The following is a 20,522-nucleotide window of genomic DNA, read 5'->3' on the forward strand; positions in this document are numbered from 1 at the left end:
AATGATGCTACTCAAATCCTATCATTTAAATCAAGCTGGAAAATAACCATTCTTTCATTTTTTTCTCCAGATTGAATAGTTACATAAATATGATAAACTTTCAAAAAAGAATTTTAAGAGAATTCATACCTTTTTACAATTGTTGTTGTATTTTAAATCATTTGCTGTAATGTACAATAAATTAGACATGTAAGCATACTTTCACTTTACTTCTAGAGATGTGTTATTTCATATTCTAGTTATAAACTTAAATTTTCAGATGATAAAAGTTTGAAATATTTTAAATGTTCAAAGAAAATGTACATTTACATCATGGCCTGCTTGTCCTCTCCAAAACTAAGAAGTGATGTGTATGTCTAGCCAGGAATGGTGGCTCATGCCTGCAATCTCAGCACTCTAGGAAGCTGAGGCAGAGGATAGCAAGTTCAAGTCTAGACTGGGAAATTTACCAAGTCAGTGAGACCCTGTATCAAAATAACAAATTTATGAAATGTCTGGGGATATAGCTCAGTGAGAATGCCTTGGGTTTGATCCCCAGTGCCATCAAAAGAAAAAAATCAAGAATAAATATTATGTATAGTCTCTGGCTTATCCTATTGATGAAGAGGGAAAATTGCTCCCGGTTTGAAATAGTCACCCTCCAGTGGATACACACAAGTGTACAGTAACCTTTGTGGAAACCATTATACTTCGAACTTCCTTAAAAATACAATTTTGTTTTGTTTTGTGTTTTAAATGTCCATGACAGTCTACCAAAAGTGACCCCTGAAGTCACTTCAAGGTGTACAGTTATATATATATATGTAACTGGTGGGAAGGTATTCACCCAAGCGTTAAAAGGTCTGTTTATAAATACATCGCAAATATTTGACTGTGCAGGTGTGTCTTCATTCTTAATATGATTCCTCCAGGCAGTAAAACAGGTGTTCAGGCCGCATGCTAATCAGGAAAAATGCATCTGCACACTGACATCTGGGAAGAGATTGTCCAAACACGTTCTCAAGTGCAGAGTCTTAGAAAATGGGCCTCTTTTGCTTTCCTTAGCACCAAGACGCATACTTTGCATGTAGCAAAACCCTCATTCACCAGCCATTAGAGATTTCTATGTGTATGTGGCGGATGAGGTGGCAGAATGCAGACACTGACTAGCAAGCTGCTTGAGTTTAAGACAACTTGATAAAAGTTTCTGGGTTATCTGGAAGAGGTAATTGTTCCCCTAAATAGGACTGGGTCTCCAGGAAGATAGAGGTCAGGGGTTGTTGGAAGGAAAGCAGAGAGATGGGTGATGTTTATGCAAAAGTTTCCTATTTTGGTTCCTTCATTTTGTTCTATTCATTCCTTTTTATTTTAATGCCTCCCTTTTTCCTCCTTGGGGACACCTCTGCTCTTTTCCTTCTTCTTAAAATAAGAACTGAATTTTAGTTGATGGGATTTTCGGAATATAAAATATGGTGAGTTGGATTAATTAGAATATTTCACAGAAACTTTCCTTCTTCAGTTATGCTCTTGACAAAGATAAATGCAAATTCTTACAAGATTTATAAACTCAAGTCACATTTTCTGGATACATTTCTATAGGTGCTAGACAAGTAAAGCAGCATAATAAAGAAGGAAACAACTAAAAAAATGAACAAATGGAAGATATGCTGCAAAATGTATTCACAACTCATGAAATGTATTCAGTTCTGAATTTTTATTTTGTCCATCTGCCCTACCATATATCAACATCATAATTTGTCTAAAAGATACCCTTATTCTAAAATATTTAACACTAAAGTGAAATCACCTTGGATTTTTGTTTTGAATAGTTATTTTGTGTCTGCATAAGTTTCACCCTAAAAATTATCCCCTGCGAGAAATAACATAATCCTTAAATTCACGCAAACAGTCTATAATCTTAGACTATATGTTAAGTTTACCAACTTATGTCCATTAGCCAGGACATAAGCTCTGTGGGAAACAGCCATACCCACCACTTGGTCTCCTTTATCAGAGGCCAAGATTATTTACCTTCTTCCCAAAGTCAGTTCTAACCAGGTTCCTGTTAGACTCCCATTCTATCATTCCAGTGACTGACAGAAACATGCAGTGGGCAGTAAAATCGTATATTGACAACATTTGCTAGATTTAGCCAAATCCATCATTGATTTTTTTTAAAATTTCTAAGCACTAGGTGTTCCAGATAATATCAATATTTTCTCTATAAGATTTCATTTTTAAATTATAAAAGAACATGAGATCTTACAAAATATATTCCAAGATTTTAACATTTTTCAAGTCCATTTTGTGAGCATCAGTAATACTAAATATTGGAAGACAATGTTGGCAGGCTTGGCATTGTGTGAATAAAGCTTCTCATCCCTGCTGCTCCTGACTCCTCCTATGCAAGGACAACAACCCTGCCCCAGGGCCCCTTGGCATCTGCCATCTCCTTTTCCTTCAGGTCTCCGTTCCAGCGACTTCAATTCTAGAATTCTTATCATCATAACCTTAACTGGAAATCAAATCACTGCATCCTTATTTGAAGATAATTAATCCATATTCCAAGATGCAGAAAGAGAGAGAGAGAGAGAGAGAGAATATAACTGTTTAAGTGACTCAACAACATCCAAGAAAGACACTTTAAATATAAGGATTTAAAAACTAAAACAGAATATGGCATGCAGTAAGTTGAAATTATAATCAAGCTTCTTCAATTGCTTAAAATCCTCTTTTTAGAAAAAGATAGTGAATAAAAAGTGATGAGAAGTTTTATTTTACTAATTTCATCATGAAAAGCCCTATTCTCATTTGTTTAAAATTTGTAAAGAAATTTGAAATGAATGAGCTTTAAGATGGGATGCAGGCAAATCCTCTCCACAGAGGATTTGTGTGAGGATCCTCTCAACTGCCATTTGCATACAACTTCCAGAATTAATTACAGCTGACCAATTATCACGGGGATGACCCATGTAAATATCTTTAGATAGGACTGCCACTAGGGAGTCCTCACCTATCTCATTATCTTATAAGGGGGGGAGTCATTTGTGTTATTTGGCACCCAATGTAATTAGTATATGCTAGAATAAGTTATCTGGAAGTAGGGTAATATTTACTGGGGATATTTTGTTTGGGAATAGAAGTTAAACAACAAAACTGATCAGAGTTCAATTTTAATAAAATGCAGTTCTTTGCTTTTGTATGAGGAGCTGAAGTTACTGTGGTAAAGCAATATTAAGCTCATGTGAGATTTGGTATGAGGTTCCCGAAATACATTCTGTAAAAAAAAAAGTTCTGTAAAAGAAAACATGCAAAGTATATATGCTTACTTATTTTAGCCATGTCTATTCATACAAATTAATTTGGATAGAGAGAAGTTGAAATGAAATCATTATTTTATTTGAAATAGTCAATTAGTTTTTGGCTGAATAACTTAGCTCCCTTCCTATTACCCCAAACTTCTCTGCCTACTTTCCATCAGCCATTTTAAGCTTTAAAAAGAGCAAAGAGTCAGAAAAAGAGAAAAATAATAAACATTCCAGAAATCCTGAGAGTCTACATGGTATAAGAAAATTTGTGTTGTTTGGAGCTTCAAATAAGGAAAAAAGACTAAGAATCTCAGAGAAAAGGAAAAAAATATCTGAGTAGTCCTTTTATACTTATTGTGGAGAGCAGAGCTTATGGAGCAAGTGACCTTTATGAGATTATTGTTTATGATCACTTGGTGCATGCCAAGAGTAACAGGAAAGAATATTCCAATTTATTTCAAAGGTTACATATCAAAATTGAATATGCAGTACAACTACATTATCATGTGGTATAACTTTTACATAAGAAATTGGAGCTGAATCACTACCATTGTTTCCCTTCAACCTAGTGTGTTTTGATTTCTGTTCTGTGAAACGTTTCCCTTCTGATTCCGAAAATGGAATATAGTGCCAGGATGCAAATAAAGGGGAAAAAATATTGTTGTTTGCTGTTGATATTGTTTCTCCAACTGAGAAAGTTGATTCAAGTATGAGAGATCTATGGAATTATTTTCTCAATATACTCCATCCAAAAGTAATGAAATTTAATTTCAATTTCTACTTTTTTTTAACCAAGCCATCACCTATCGTGGTTGAAATAACAATACAAAAACATCACATGGGCTAAAGCAAGAAAGAATTCTGCTTCTAGGAGAGAAGAGAAATTGACCAACAGGGACAGATTTTTTTCCCTGCCCTTAAAAGGCTTTTAGGGAGAGGCTATTGTGCATTTTGCTGTCTTCAATTTTCCCGTTCATGCAACTCAACGTTTTAGTTCAGTAAACCTGCTCATGCTCAACTTTATTACTTTGGACAGAGTGAAACTTCAGCCAGGAGAGCCTCCTTTTCTCTCTTTTCTCAGTCATCAAACTCAGTTGTCAGAGAAGCTCCAGAGCAAGGCTGCCAACAGCTAACCTCATTTCTTTTTCGCATTAGCTACTAGGAAAAAGAAAACCATTGCTTCACGGGGTGGAGAAGCAATTCTTTCAATCCAAGCATCAATCAGCAACTATGGCTTAATGTCTGTTCTACCTTCAGCACACTTTGGTGTCAGAGATCAACAATGAGGCAATCATTTTCTCTTACAGACAAGAAATATAAATAGAGCAACCATCTTCTCATTTTCCTTTCTTCTCTATTCCCAAATCTTCCCAGGAACTACAGACTGGCAAAAGCCAAGGACTATAACTTTTAGGAAGGACTGTGGTGAAACTCTGGAACAGACAACACCTCCACCCACACACTCCTGGAACCAGGAATTTTAAATCAAGACTCTGTATGATTAAACCACAAATACATTTCAAACTGGTAGCAAAGAAGAGTCCAACACACCATCCTCTGGCATCAGAGCCCCTTTAAATAAGAGAATCTGAATGGCTCCTGCAGGTTTTGCAGTGGCCTCTGATCTCCAGTCTCTAATGCCTGCTCTTGCTTGTACTTCTCTAGGTTCCTGAGGTAACTGACAACGTGGCTCCCTAGGACTTCAAAGCCAGACTTTTCGCCTTTGTCTGGTGAAAGAGAATTTAAAGAACAACAACAATGAAGCCGGCATAACACTGGAAACTAGATGGTGAGGTAAACAAATCTGAAAGACTTTATACCGAAATAGAAAGTTGGGTCAGCTCAGGAGAAAACCGAGGCAGATGCTCAAGCAGTGTTGCTCCTCCTACATGCCCCTGGCAAGTTTCACAGGCCTGTTCTTGGACCTGCAGACTGACAGGGATCTAGTAGGAGATACCTTGATAGACTGTTTTCTCACTCTGTAGTTGAAAAGCAAAGAATTAGCTTATTCTTCTCAGACAGTACTCAGTATGCTGGATCATTACAGGATCTATCAATTCACTTTCTTTTTCCTTCTTTCATTCACTTACTTGGTGAATGTCTTCAAGTACCTTCATCAGTGCCAAACTCTTTCATATACTTACTTCATCTCATTTCTTCCCATTCACATGTTAAGAAATTAAGAATCAAAGATGTTAGTTTACTTGGCCTAAGACACACTAAGAGGGGAGGGCTAATTGTGAACCGAGGTGTTTGGATTCCTAGCCCACAGCATGTGCCCCAAATGAAATCAAACAGTGTGACCGGCTTTGGTGGAAGCAGTGGTGAAGAAGTGGAGATGTGTGAGGAGAGTTTGTGGAGAAAGTCACTTGGGACAGGGTTTGAAGAATGAACAGGGTTATCAATGGTTCTGGATTTATTCAAAATAGAAAGGCAATTTACCTTGATGCATGGGGAGGTATTTAAATAGGAGAATGTAAATGAGCTCTGAGAGCAATGAGATGCATGATGTGTTCCAGTCCAAAGGACTGGATGTGTGAGCTGGCTTAGCCAGGTACAGTATGGCACATGTCTATACTCCTAGGACTTGGGGAGCTGAAGCAGGAGGATCCCAAGTGTGAGACCAGCCTGAGCTACATAATGAGATCCTGTCTCAAAAGAAAGAAGAAAAAAAATCACATAATAAAGGGCCTTAAAACCACACTGAGAATAGCGTGTATGAGGGCAGCACAGGACTGGATGAAAAGTTTCTGAGCATAGGCAGGCGATGTGAGACTGTCCTTTGGAATGATTTTCCAGCACTGGTATGAAGCGGTGGAAAGGAAGAGTTCAGAGGCAGAGATAACTGGGCTTAGAATGCCATTGAAATATTTCAGACTGGAAGTAAAAATATCCAATATATGTCAAGGTAAGAGGCGTGAGAGGAAGGTGGTGCACACCAGGGATTTGCCACAGGAGAGTTGTGCTCATCTGAAGAAGAAATCCTATCTGGGAATAATGCTGTCTCAGTAGGACAGTGAAAGGGTAGGGTCTGCTGCAACCGGGTCAGAAAATGTCACTGGCCGCTTTCAACACCTATGAAATGAGACCAAGGATGCCTTCCTCCCTGCACAACACACTGAGGAGCTGATGATGTTTTCAGAGAGAGAGAGAGAGAGAGAGAAAGTTGGTGCCAGCTCTCTCCCGGTTTGCACTCTCCTACATCAAGAAAGAGTTTGCTTCCCAGCAGAGTTCAGAAGCTCCTGCTGGTGGTTTTTCTTCTTCCCACCCTGACTTGCTCCACCTCATGTCACTGGTCCGCAGATGCCTAGTTGGATCTACTGACTTCACTGTTGTCCTTCTGCAGCTTCTTCAGCACATCCAGTTGCCGGAAGGCAGCAGTATATATCCTTAGTGGGCACTAATAGCAGCACCTCAGTCCAAGCAAAGAAGTAAATTGGAGCTGACACTATCCACTTAGAGTTTTAGGTGTTTGTTTCTGGACTCTCTTGGAGCATTTACTGGCTAGGATCAAATAAAATATATTGTTTTCTTTTGTCTTATCTACAAGCTTCCTTCAAAAGGTCTTTTAGAGCCCTGGCAACAACCACTCGTTAATCTTCCCAGCATGTTTATGGTGAAGGAGGGACACAGTAACTATTAGAAGCCCATTTTACAGAAAAGAAGCCTAAAATAGGAAGCAGTTTCGTGTCCTACCCAGAGTCACTCTCTCTGCTCAGTTTTCAGGGAAATCCATAAATCACTTCCTGGGCTGTCAAGACGTTTCTTTGTTTTTCATCCACCTCAGAGGAAAATTTAATTGAAATTGAGACTTGAATCCTGGTGTTCTGTTCCTTCTTCAATTTCCTATTCCTGACCTCAGTGGTTTTCAAATTTTCCACGAAATTCAAGTTTGCATGATGGTGCTTTAGGGCTTTAGGAAAAGAAGAATTCACTTTCTGTGGTAAAATAATGATTTAAGCTTGCAAAGAATCCATTCTTTGCTTTTCCTTCTTTTATAAATTAAATTTCTGTATAAGAATTTATTTTTTTTCCTTAAAGTTTGAAAACTACTGACTCAGGAAATGCTATTGCCCAGAGGAAGCTAAGGCAAAATACTTATAAATCAGCTTCAGTAATGTCATTACATAAGAATCAGAAGAACTAGCTGAAGTTAATTGTACAAGAAGTAATTTTTTATCAAAAGAAGTGCAGCCCATTATCCCCTTGAAATAATTTGAAATAGAAGCCCTTTTCTAAAAACCATCTAGCCTCAACTTTCAATGCCTAGTGGAGTGTCAAATAATGTTACTTATTAATATTTTGTCTAGGAGTCCATCACTTTGTGATTTCACATCTCACCATAAAAATAACAGTACATCCAACTAATTCTCACCCTGGATCTAGTGAAGACCTGCATGCATTCTCTTAAGATCTGAAGGTTGAGGGAGTGCTTCTGTTGGTATGTATAAGAAGTTTTAGTCCGTTTCCAGATTCTGAGACCCCCCTCATACTGTGAAGTGGTTTTGTTTATGTCATATCGTGCTTAGATAATATCCTAGACATATCAAAGTCTACATTCTAGTCCAGGTAGAACCCAAGAGTCAGACATGCTTCAGAATTTTGATTGTTCTCTTTGAAGTGACTTAGGTCAGGTAATGCATTCATATTCATCTTTCATGCCCTAGTCCAAGGATCTCTTGCCACCAAATCTTTCATTACTGGCTGTCTTTTTTTTTTTTTTTGGCCACCGTATTTACTGTGAACTCTTCCCCACCCTGCTCTGTGCTCTAGAAGGCTGACCTGTACTGACCACATTAATTGACTTTGTACTCTGCCAATTCAAGCACTGGCAAAGAAAGGGAGGGGAGTGAGCCTGGACTTTGGTCTCCTTAGCTCCCTTTTTGGGATTACCATGGACTAGTTCATCTGTGAACTGGAGACCACAATTCCTGTCCCTGTCAGCAGATTTTTCCCAAAAGTCTATACTGTTCCAAATTGAGGAATTTTTATATCCCCTTGCTCCATGAGGTCTGAGAATATGATTTCTGGTATATCATACTACCTTATTTATCTAACTTGCCCACACTTTGGTAAATGCTCACTTTGAAAACCTTTTCTCTAATTAACCAAATAGACAGTATCATGTGTTTCTTCTTGAACCATAACTACAACAGTCATCATCCCTGACCTGTCTCTGCAACAGAGTAGATCTTTGGTCCCACTGAACTTGCATTATAATTCATAGGCAGGTGCCACTTATAGCCTGTTACAATTATCTGCTTATAAATCTGTTTCCCTTCCTAGAGTTTGAGGATACTCTTGAATTGTATAATGTTTGGCACAGTATAGACACTCAGTTAAAGTCTATATAGATATTTTCAACTTCTGCTTAGCAGAAATTCCTAACCCAACTACATCTACATGCACATGCCATTTCCACTCTGAGCTCAGAGAAAAGAACATGTAATGGTTTAGTGTCTGTATCCCTATTTCTAACTGAAAACTCTTCTAGGACAGATTTTTCCCCCTGCCAGTTCTTATTGAGTAGCTGACATAGAGTAAGTACTCAATAAATGTTTATTGAGTAAATAAATTGGTCTCTATTTTCTTTTTATTTGAAATCCAAATAGCCAGGAAAGAAACAAAATTAATATGGTATGCTATTTTATTTTCTTATTTTTAGCAATTTATATTTTTCCCACCTTAATTTTGGTAACAAGAGTAATCTGTTGATTCCAAATGTTCAAAAGGATAAAACATCTGCAGGAATAGTCAAACTGAGATCAACTATCTATATAAGATTTGCCTATTTTAAGAAGCCAGTAACTTTTTTATTAATGTATAGGACTTACCACATTTTAAAAAGTATTTTTGAAAATTGGAAATCAGAATTTCATCCAGTCTTTCCTAAGTGAAAAAAAAAATGGGGAATATGCTGATGAAAAACATAAACTAAAATGTGCCCTTGTGGAATTTATGAGAGAGAGAGAGTATAATTAATATAAATGAGCAAAGTTTATAGTGGGTTAATGAGAGATGTGTATTAAAGAGAAGACTAGGATATGGCAAGGTTTGCTTCCGATGAATGAGGAATTTTGTCATCATCCCTGCAACAGAATGACAGTTGGCTCGCTCATTCCAATGACAGTATGAGAACATTTACAGTCATAGGAACACTTTACCTTACAAAGTAGCTGCTTTCTTCAGGAATTTTTTTAGTTTCAAGATGCTTTTTTTTTTTTTTACATAGAAACCAAATCTTATTTGTCTTATGTCCAAACAAGAAAATAACAATTTAATGGCAGCCCTTTGAATTGGAAAATAAACTGAGCTTCACTATTCATGATTTTAAGTTATATCAAAAAATCACTTCTGACTTTCTTTTTTAACTATTCCAACCTGAATACATGCAATATTATAAAGATGACAATAACAGCTTACACGTTACTAATTCGCCCTTTAACAAACACACGTGCACACTTCATAGAGTCTTTTAATCCTCAGAAGTAACCTCCAAAATAACAGAATCTCCATTCTCCGAACGAGGTGACTAAACCTTGGGTGTTAAGTGGCTACTTTGGAAGGTGTCTGAATTATATGGTAAAAAGACATGAAAATGTAAATATGTACCAATGTATTTGCTCTGGCAAAACAGGTTTTCCAGTCTAGGGAGGAACAGGTAGCAGGGTCTATTTTTCTGATGACTTGGACCTTATGATCAGCATCTGAACTTGGCTTTCTATAATGCTGGTTTAATGAAAAGCTTGTAATCTTATACATTTTGACTGATCATTGAGAATAAACTTCCTAAGCATTTCCCTCCTGTTCAAATTAAACATTCTAATTACCAAGAAGTTAGCAATTTATGTGTGAAAGAGAAAGAAATAGCTCTAAATTCTAAAGTATTTTAATTTTTGAAAAAGCATATCACCCATATGTTGTGGGGACATAGAAACCTTTAGATGCTCATCTCCCTGTGTTTAAGTAGGACTATTTACTCCTTTGGGCATTTCTACTGCTTCAAAATCTCCAACATATGAATTTCTCCTTTGTAAAAAATCTGAATTCTCTGTTTTCTGCAAAGGTGACAGAGTAATACCAGTCTGAAAGAGATAGGAGAATCTATTTAATGTTCCTATGGTATAATGAGGTCAAAGAAAAGTTTTGCTCCAAACATAGAGCATTTTTTTCTTAACCAAAGGCAAGGCCATGGAATCTAGTCCTATGAAATGCCTTCTTTAACAGAACAGTACTAAAAATATGAATTAACAATATAGAAACTATGTCTAAACCCCTGTCTTGAACAACATCTTAACCCTGGGGTTAGCAACCTAGAAATTCTCTTTCCAATACCATATTAATATATTTATGTCTTATAGGAGCCTAATCAGAAAATTATAAGCACCTGGAAACAGCTGTATATCTTTTAGAATTTCTTAACTAACTTCATAATTTTCACTACCCAGTATTTACTGTACCTTTTGATATTCTAGATGGGGAAGCAAACATAATTTTGAATTGGTAAAGTTAATAATCATAGATATTAGGTGGTGCCATAAGGACAGTGTTTCCATTTTTTTGTGCTGCTCTTAACAAAATACCTGAGGCATAATACTTTGTGAAGCAAAGAAGTTCACTTAGTCATAGGTGTGGAGATTCAAGAACACGGCACCGGCATCTGCTAGGCTCTGGTAGGTGGCCTCATGGTGGGAATGCATGTGAAAAGCAGAAAGAGTTTGTGAGGTGAGAACACAAACAAGAGACAAAGAGGGGACAAGTTTGCTATGTTTATAAAAATTTGCTGTAATGGAAATGAGTCTAGTCCATGAGAGCATTAATTCTCCGTGAGAGTGAAGCCCCTTTGACCTCACCACCTATCAGGCCCCTCCTCTTAAAGATTTCAACTCTTCAACACCACCATATTGGAAGAACAAGCCTTGAGGATATGACTTTTTGTGGAACAATTCATATAAGAAAGGACTGAAGGATGGTTGAGAAAATATTGGTAGGTTGTGGAGATGAGAGGAAGGGAGATAGACTGCTTGGAGACATTTGACTAGAGATAGGGAAAAAATAAATTAAGTAACACTTAGTTTTCTTCCTTTTACAAGTTTCATGAACATTGGTTTGAGCCTAAGTCATGAATTCTTTATCACCTTAGGTGCTCACATGATTTCTCAGAAGGCAAAGGAAGAACAAATAGGGTGCCACTATAGGAACTGCAAATATCGAGGGCGTCTTAATGAAAATATTCATCATAAGTCAAGGCCTGCCAGGCTAAGGTGTTAAGACATACTGAAGATCCAAAGTTTTTCATCAAAGTTGGGGAAGAGGTTTCATAAACACCTACTAAATTTTTATTGCTTTTCACCAGTTTTTTAAAAGTAATTCACTGATAAGGGATCCATATTTCATATTCCAGAAATATTCCGGAATGGTAAGAAAGGGTCAAATATGTTTAGCATGTATGAGATCTTGGGGGTGAACATTAAGTTATTATTGAGGCTAAATGTATATTCATGTGTTTGAGTTTCTGAGACTTATACACATATATGCCTGCTAAAACATACATCTATTGTCCATCACATCTGTTCACCTACCTTGCAAAAAGCTCACAACCATTTATGCATAGTGATAGTTACTATAACAGTCTCTAAATCCAAGCCTTTATCTTCATCTCATATATCTTCACACATCTGCACCTCTACTTATCTTCATCTCTTCTGCTCTGGTACAGAATGGCACATCTTTAACTGTTTAATTTAGAACTAACAGGTAATAGTTAATAGTCTTTCTATAGACTATCTTGTAGGACTATAGAATTAATGTCATGAAACCTATAGATCAGTTGTATATTTTCAGTTAAATGCACTTGGATAGTTAGATTGAACCACTAGCCATCATTAAACACCTTATTATTAGAGAAAAATGCATTCTGCTGTCCAAGTAAATTTTCCAAAACATACTTATCAGTGTCTGATTGCAGAGATATGGAAACTGGGGTCCTATTTGCTCTGTCTGTAAAGTGTTGGGAGAGGAGTGGTCTCAGGGCACTAGAAAATGCTTTGGAATTTAAACAGGCTTACTGTGTCAGAGGCAAGGTTATCTTGGACTTGATATTTGGTATCTATTTGTCTTAGATTCCTCCACTAAGAAAAGTGGATGTTCATAAACCTCTTTACAGGGGTTCTGTGAAAATTAAATGAGAGAATGTATAGAAAGTGCCTAGTACTCAACATTCACTCAAGATATGGTAATTTGCCTTGTCATAATATTATTTCTTTTCATTCTCAGTTTTGCCTTCAACATCATTTCCAGATTCTCTTTTCTCCAGCTTAATGACAGCTCTTTCCATTTTATGTCCTTGCTTTCTGTCTAGGCTGCTTTAGGCAGCACCTTCATATTATGGTCCACTGCTAAATTAGATTTTCCTAACATCTACTTCCCTGGAAGGCTCTTTTTACTTGTTTTTGTTTTCTGAAGCTTTCTACAGGTAGCATTTCCTATATACCTACTGTATGCCAAAAACTTGCCAAGAACTGCATAAATATTATGATCCCATTTAGTCTCCATAGCATCTATGTAAAATATTGAACTGGAAATTCTAAAGCTCAATGAGATGATACAATATGCCCAGAAAGGAAGAGCTGGCATATGAAATTCCCTCTGTCTTTAACATTGTAGTTTTCAATTAAGGGTAAAGACAAAAGTTGTCCTTTTAAAGTAAACAGAGTAAAAGATAAAACAGAAAAGGAATTGGAGACTTATGCATGAAAAAAAGAAGAGGAAAATTGATTATGCAAGGGGGTTTGAGTACTCCAAATTCCCATCATCTACCTATTAAGGGAGTGTTTAGGTACTTAAGTATGATGTCTATGTATTTTAAAACAAATATGTATGATAGTCCCTTTTCCATTCTTTTCTATATTTTCCATGAAGGTAATGGCATGATTTGAGAGCTCTTCTTTCAAGTTATATTATCAGAGCATAGTCTAGTAAAAACTTAGCAATAGAGGTGTGCAGCATAATCTGATGGGGTGCAGCTTTTGAAGCATGTAGTAGCTCCTCACTGAAGGATATGGCATCTCATGCTCTGCTTCTCCAGCTCTAGCATGCTTAGCTACAAAAACAAAACCCAAAACACCACAGTGACATGTCTGTCACTTCCCTCTGGGACATGATACATGTCATAAAACACTTCAATTGCCACTCACACTTTGAGTAATTTCTTTTTAGGCTTAGCTTCTCCTTTGAGATTTTTTCAGGTAAACAGCATGAGATTAATGTCTGTAATATATAGTATGGAATGCGGATGACCCTACTTCCCTGTCCTCATTAAACTGAAACCACAGCAAATGAGTTTTATTTAACAGTGATTTTGAACATCAACACAAGAATGAAGTGTTACAAAGAAACCCTAATTTCAGGAAAAATCTCAGTAGTCTACATGATATCTCCAATAATGTAGATTTTACAATAAAATCTCCATGTCCAGCGATTTGTGTAAAATTTTAGGTAGTCAGTTTCCTCATATGGTTCTATCTATACACGTGCATGATGATTGTGCCTGTTTTTCTGTGAGTTGTCTGAAGCTAAAGTTTCTTAGCTAGGCAATAGTGTGGCACAGAGCTTGTTATCTTAAGACAATTGATTTTTCCCTTGATTTTGGCAGTGCACCTGAATGGGTCTCAATTCAGAATCAAGGGAAGAAGAAATTAAAAAGTCAAGAATGAAGGGAGGATGTGGAAAGAGAAGAGAGAAAGAAAAAAGATTACTGACAAAGCACTACTTGAAAATCAACATTGTCAGTACAATCATTGTCATTTGATTTAACATGGCGTAATTTAAAATTCATAATGAAGTCTATTTTAACTGTGAAATACACAGATTTTGAAAAGTCTTTTCTATTGTAAAAACATGAATGCTGTGAAATAGATGTTTCTTTTCCCTTTCTTCATTTTAACCTTTGAGGGTAACTTTAAATTATGTGAAGTTGTAGTTATCAACCATATCCAATTAAAAATGCTAAGCTATTTTCATCTGGAAAAAGAGACGCTGACAATATCTAAATATATTTATATATATATATATATGATAAATTAGTTATTGTCAAAGTTATTGCCACTCATCATTGGGCTTATGCAACAGTGTCATCTAGTGGACACTGGTCAGGCAACTTGTAAGCAAGATTCCTGAAGGAGCTTATTTAAAATGTGCTAACCTTAATGAAACTCTGCTTTGTCTTTTTCAATTTCCTCAAATTAAAGCAATTTAAATAATTATTTATAATCCCGGCCATCATTTCAATTCACTTTTTTCCGAACAGTAAAGGAACTGAGAACTTTGTATGCCTGCAGAAAGAAAAATAATTTAAAGATAATTTTTATTTTTTTGCAAGATAGCAAAGAACAAAAGAAAACAACAAACTGTAAAAGGGAGATGTCGGTATATGGATAGCATTTAGGAGGTGGAAGCTGAAACAGAAAGATTATTGAGCAGGTTCCTGTTTTTTAAGTCTAAGCGAATAGTGACTAGATCAACAACACAAAACAAAGGAATTATATGGGAGCCTTGTTGTCTTATTTCCAAGCTTTGCCATTTTTCTCGTACCTTTTCTGTACAGTCATGCAAAAGAGATACCCTCTTTTGAAAGAATTTTTTAAAAGCCTCTCATTTTTCACAAAAGCACTGTCATTCATTTTGAGTATTAAATTTCTGTTTTATCAAAACCATTTGGCTTTAATTTTTCTCCAACTAATCAAATACTAGAGACACCGAATGAGCACTGCCATATATTCCATAATTTTCCTGTTTTCCTGCATTGTTGATTGAAAAATATGGAAAAAGAGTATTTGTTGAAAAGATGCCAAAGTTAAGCATTTTAGCATTTCATCAGAAATAAATTTGGACATTAATTTTTAAAGCTCCAGTGTAACATGTGAATTTTTAAATGTTAATTTAGCAGCTGTTAGCAGGTCATACCCTTGCCTGACAGGAAACTACTCAAAGGTAGGGTATTGCATTAAACATGTTTGTTTCAGAATAAGAAAGACAAAGACACATTAAGGCTATTGAAAGGAATGAAAATTCTATTTTTCAAGTACCTGGTTCTAGTTTCACTTTCCAGGTCCTCTGAATGAAAGTTTTATGGTCATTTGATGTCTTTGATAGTATTATCTTATTTGGTTTGAAAATGTTAAAATGATATAGAAAAAGCAGAAGCTGTTAGATTTATGTCTCTTTGATTAACATAATTTATTTTTTCCTATTCATTTAAGGTGTTCGAACCATTGCTGAGATGGAATGTCTAATATGACACACTGTGGTAGGTGATTTAGAAAACAATAACACACAATATATTGATATCTTACTAAAGGTTTTGCCCGTGTATTCTTAAATATTATTGAGAATATACTTAGATGTTAAAGTAATTTGCCAATTTGAAGTAATAGAAAGATCTGAAAAATTTAAATATTTATTTAAAACAGCCTATTAGTTCCCCTCAGTAAACAGAAAATATTCAGATCTTTCTAAATATTATGATTTTACCTTTACTTATTAACATTCAAATTAAGCAAAAATTGTATGTGTTTTCTGGATGTAATGCTTATTAAATATTATTGCAAAATTAAGAGTGAGCTATTTCAAGGTAGAACATTTACACTGATTTTTAGCTTAGTTTTGCATGTAAAATCACTAATTCTCCACAGCATAAAACTTGTCATATTAGAAGTATCTTATATTTAAGTATATTTATATTTATTTTAAATTACTTTACCTGTTAATTAATGTAGTAGAAATGTGCAAGTTTTTAGGCCTTCCAGTGAGACAGAAATTCAGAATTTTGATGGTATCAAATGATAAACTCCAAATTTGCAGTTTTTCATCTTGCAGAATACATTACTTTGTACATACTTGCTCCAAATTGGGTTGGCAAGTCCTCCATGAACTTGCAGCTGATAGGCAAGGACCAAGTTTGGAATTTTCAGTTGAATCTTATCACATTCACCAATATTTATTGAGTACCTACCAAAGACTATGAAAGCATTGTGGGTGGGATAAAAAATGGGATACATGTTCTATGACCTTCCCAAACATTACAATCTAGTTGAAGAGATAAAACATACATGAGTGAAAAATTAAATGGCAGTGCAAGATTTAAATAACAGTTCAATTGGATAATAGATATGTCACAGAGAGCTTCATGCTCATTTATCATACGAATAGTCTGGGAATTAAGAGATTCCTGTACCTGTAGAAGGGTATTTTATAATAAATCTTGGAGAACAGCTTCCTAATTAAGGTCTTTGTAGGGCAGATGTACAATTAAAAGAAAGTAAATTATACCTTTGACTTCAATGTCCCTTTCTGCTTTTGTTTTCCATGAATATTTCAGAAATAACTACTGGTCTATACTATAGACAGCGACATTTTACTATAGATGAATAAAATTTCCTTGATTGTTATAAAAATACTGACTTTCTTAGATCATTGCCAGTATCTGTCCCTTTAGTAAATATTCCCCATCAGTATAAATAGTGATGATCTGCACTCAGAAGAGACAAACACACTTCTGATGTCACAACACAACACCAGTTGCTGAGGAACTGAAAATGTAATACATTTTAAGGCACTGACCTAGTCTATTTTTAAAACTCTATAGATTCCTTGTAAATTCAGATCAGTTTCTTCAAAAAATTTTAAAAGTGCCATTTTGATAATATTATATGCTGGTCAAATTATTTTTCTCTATTTGTTTTATTCTTGAAATATTAATATATAACTTGGATTAGTCACCTTTCCTGTTGCTAGGACAAAATACCTGGTACCTGCAACTTAAAAGAGAAGAAACATTTTAAAATAAATCTCAGAGTTTGAGAAGTTCCAGTGTATGAGTGGCCACTATCATGGAAGAGATGCCAGAATAGTGGAAGGGTATGGAGAAGCAAACCTACTTATTTCTAATAAAGTGGGAACAGAACACAGAAGAAAAGCTAGAGAAGAAGGGGCCAGGTATCAGTTATCTTTGTCAATGTCATGTCTCTGTGACTCACTTCCTATAACCAGCTTCACCTCCTAATAGCCCAATCAGCTCTGAACTCATCAATGAGTTGCCCCATTCATGAGATTAGTGCCTTCACACTCTTCCAGCCACCTCTCCAGGAGTCTCTTCATCTAGTCAAGTTGACAATCCAGATTAGATGTCATAAACTGACAATGCTACCTTCTACTATAAGGGAAATATGTACTTATATTTTTTAAACAACTTGTCCGGTTGTGGTGGTGCACACATATTACCAGCACTAGGGAGGCTAAGGCAGGAGAATGGCAAGTTTCAAGCCAACCTGGACTAAATGAGGAGACCTGTGTCAAAAAAACAACAGAAAATGGAAACAATTGTATGTATCAGTCTATGTCAATTGCTTAATATCATGAAGATTTTCATATTATTTTTAGTAACTCATTTGTACTATTCTCTGATGGCCTCTATTACCTATGTAAAACACAATATAATATCTACTTAAAAGTTGATAATTTTTGTATCTTAATCACCTTAGCTCTAGGCTCAAAGTGATATTTTACCACAAAGTGATTAATCTTTTTGTTTTCCATCTAGCATGACCATGAATATTTTTATTTTATAGGAAAGATTAACTTGGTTTTATAAATAAATTTTTCAAAACATAATTTCTTTCATCTATTCTATACTTTCACCCCAAATAGTCCCTATTTTTCTTTAGCAAAAGTTATTCCACACTTCACAGACTCTGTTGCTTTAGATACAATGGAATAATATGAGTTTAAAATGATTGATGTATATTTCTAAAAGGGAATAAATAAATTAAAAAGCAGTCTCAGGCTCTTTATAAACCAAACTTTGTATTCAAAATAGTGGTAACTGAAATTGTTACAAGGGAGATTGTAGAACATATTACAAATCTTCACAAGTGGTTGTTGGAAAATTCAATCATTTTTACATGCATCAATTCATTCATTCTTTCAATCATTTACTTGATGAATATGTATCAGTACTACATCCTTTGCTAGGTCTCCATGTTAATCTCAAAAGAGTCAAAGATCAATAGGAAGCACAAGTAAATCAACATGTAGAACTATATAAACTCAGTGTGCTATGGTTCACAGAGACTGTAGTGGTGTGGAGCAAGGTGTCTTTCAACTTATCTGCCCCTCTGGGAACCCCACAGTCTTGAGAGAACTGTTTTAATGATGTCAGTATGAGCCCTGAAGAGGCTGAACCACTGATAATTTTCCAGAGTTCAAATAAGAGTCTCTGATAATTCATTAGGTCAACTTTTAAAAATAACAGTTTGGGCTGGGTGTGGTAGTTCACACCTGTAACTCCAGCGCTCGGAAGGCTGAGGATCAAGATGGCCAGCCATAGCTCCATAATAAGTTCAAAACCAGTCTGAACTACACAGAGAGACCTTGTCTTAAACAAAGCAAAATAAAACAAAACAGTTTGGTTTTGCTTCTGCTTATGGAAGTAATATTGTTTGGTGTATAAATTTAGAAAATTATAGGTAAGTTTTAAGAAGAAAATTCATGTTGCTACAATGTAATGACCAAGAAAGAAGACTCACTGATAACATTTTATTTTTGTCACATATATTTTCATAAAATACATATATTTATAAAATACATACATATTTATACATATATTCTACATAAAATATATAGTTGTACATTACTTATATTTTTATTCATTTTTATGTTTATAAATTTGTGTAATATTTAAATGTATAGATATTTTTTCTCCAAAAGTATATAAATATATAATTTTAGGAGTTTTTTCCCCATAATTGAGACCATACTGTGAAGTATGTTTTTTCAACATATTCTTCAAATGAATCTGAAGCTAATGTTCACATGATTTGGATCTTGGAGCAAGCAATGCTTCTCTAAAGTAAATTCTAGGAGAGATTAACCAAAAGTGCATGGAGGAAGCACTCTCTTATATGCCCAGGGAATATCCATTTCTGAGACTCCAGGGAAAAGGGATTTGTTCACTTTGTGCCATTATGCTAATGTCCTCGGATCACGTTACCTCAGTGCTTGAGCTCAACTGCACGCAGCCCTTTCCTTATTACGCTCTGGGGAGGCTCATTTTAGAGTACACCATTTCCATCCTTTCTAGACTTCCACACCAGGATTCTGGGAACATGAGTTACTGGAGTTTAGATGAAAATCAGACTGTTGCTTTTTTGAAACTAAAAGGTTTCTTCACCTGGGAGCTACTCAATAAGTATGTTTAGTTAAGCAATATATGATATTCATTTTTTCTTTCTTATATGTTAGTAATCTAAAAGAAGTTCATTTTAGGTAGTATGGAGAAAATTCACCATTGTTTCTTTACCTCAGTTAATATTTTAATGATGTCATTTTTCAAAATGATATAGTAAATTTGGTAAATGAGGATATATTTGATAAATTCAATAATGAAACTAAAGGATGATTGTATTGTTTTAAACTTTACTCAGATGCTCCACATAGTGTGGAAAAACATGTTCAGCTTAATTAGCTGCATTAGATGATGTATAGATATATATAGACATGGATACTGTATCACTTTATTTTCTGCTGCTATACTAAAATATTGGAGGCTATGTAATATTAAAAAAAGATATTTATTTAGTTTACAGTTTTGGAGGCACTGGCAAGGACCAGTGATTGTGACACACTGTGATGGATGGTATGATGGCAAGAGCACAAAGAACAAGGGTCAAGCATTTGGTGATACAGAAAGGCAGAGGCTGGGAAGGCTCCAGTCTTGCTTTTTACAATAACCCACTCAAGAACTAACCAGGATGTGATGAGAATTACTTTAATCCTTCCCAAGGGTCATCGCCAAGATTACTTCTCACTAGGCTCCATCCATTTCTTACAGATTCTGTCACCACTATCATACCACCAGCGACCAGGTTTTCAACACATGAACCTGCAGGGGACAGACTATGGAAGGTATGTACGTCTGTATGAAAGTCACACATATGAAGATAAAATACATATACACGCAAATATATAATTATAGAAATATATAATACTACAGTGTTATCACAATTTGTAGCAATTCAGTTAATAATTATATATGTAAACTAAAATATGTAAGTGAAATTTTAGCTATTAATAATTTATATCTAAAATTTTTTTTGATATCCTTACAGTGAAAGTCATAATCTCAGAACCCTATAGGAGCCAGTGAAGTTAACATATTAATAAGTATAAGAAAATAAA

At 35.3% G+C, this 20,522-nt stretch overlaps 1 long non-coding RNA gene across 1 annotated transcript; it reads left to right on the top strand.

Annotated features, from left to right (window-relative positions):
• Positions 1 to 4,849: 4,849 nt before the first annotated feature.
• LOC147827682 (uncharacterized) lies at positions 4,850 to 20,303 on the top strand. Its single transcript, XR_015451861.1, has 3 exons — positions 4,850 to 5,076; positions 15,548 to 15,594; positions 20,176 to 20,303. It is a non-coding gene; the product is annotated as an uncharacterized LOC147827682 (long non-coding RNA).
• Positions 20,304 to 20,522: the final 219 nt, after the last annotated feature.

Source organism: Heterocephalus glaber, unplaced genomic scaffold (assembly GCF_053883595.1).
Source record: "Heterocephalus glaber isolate CG9 unplaced genomic scaffold, H.glaber_assembly_v1.0 deba00001442, whole genome shotgun sequence".
Classification (NCBI taxonomy): domain Eukaryota; kingdom Metazoa; phylum Chordata; class Mammalia; order Rodentia; family Bathyergidae; genus Heterocephalus; species Heterocephalus glaber.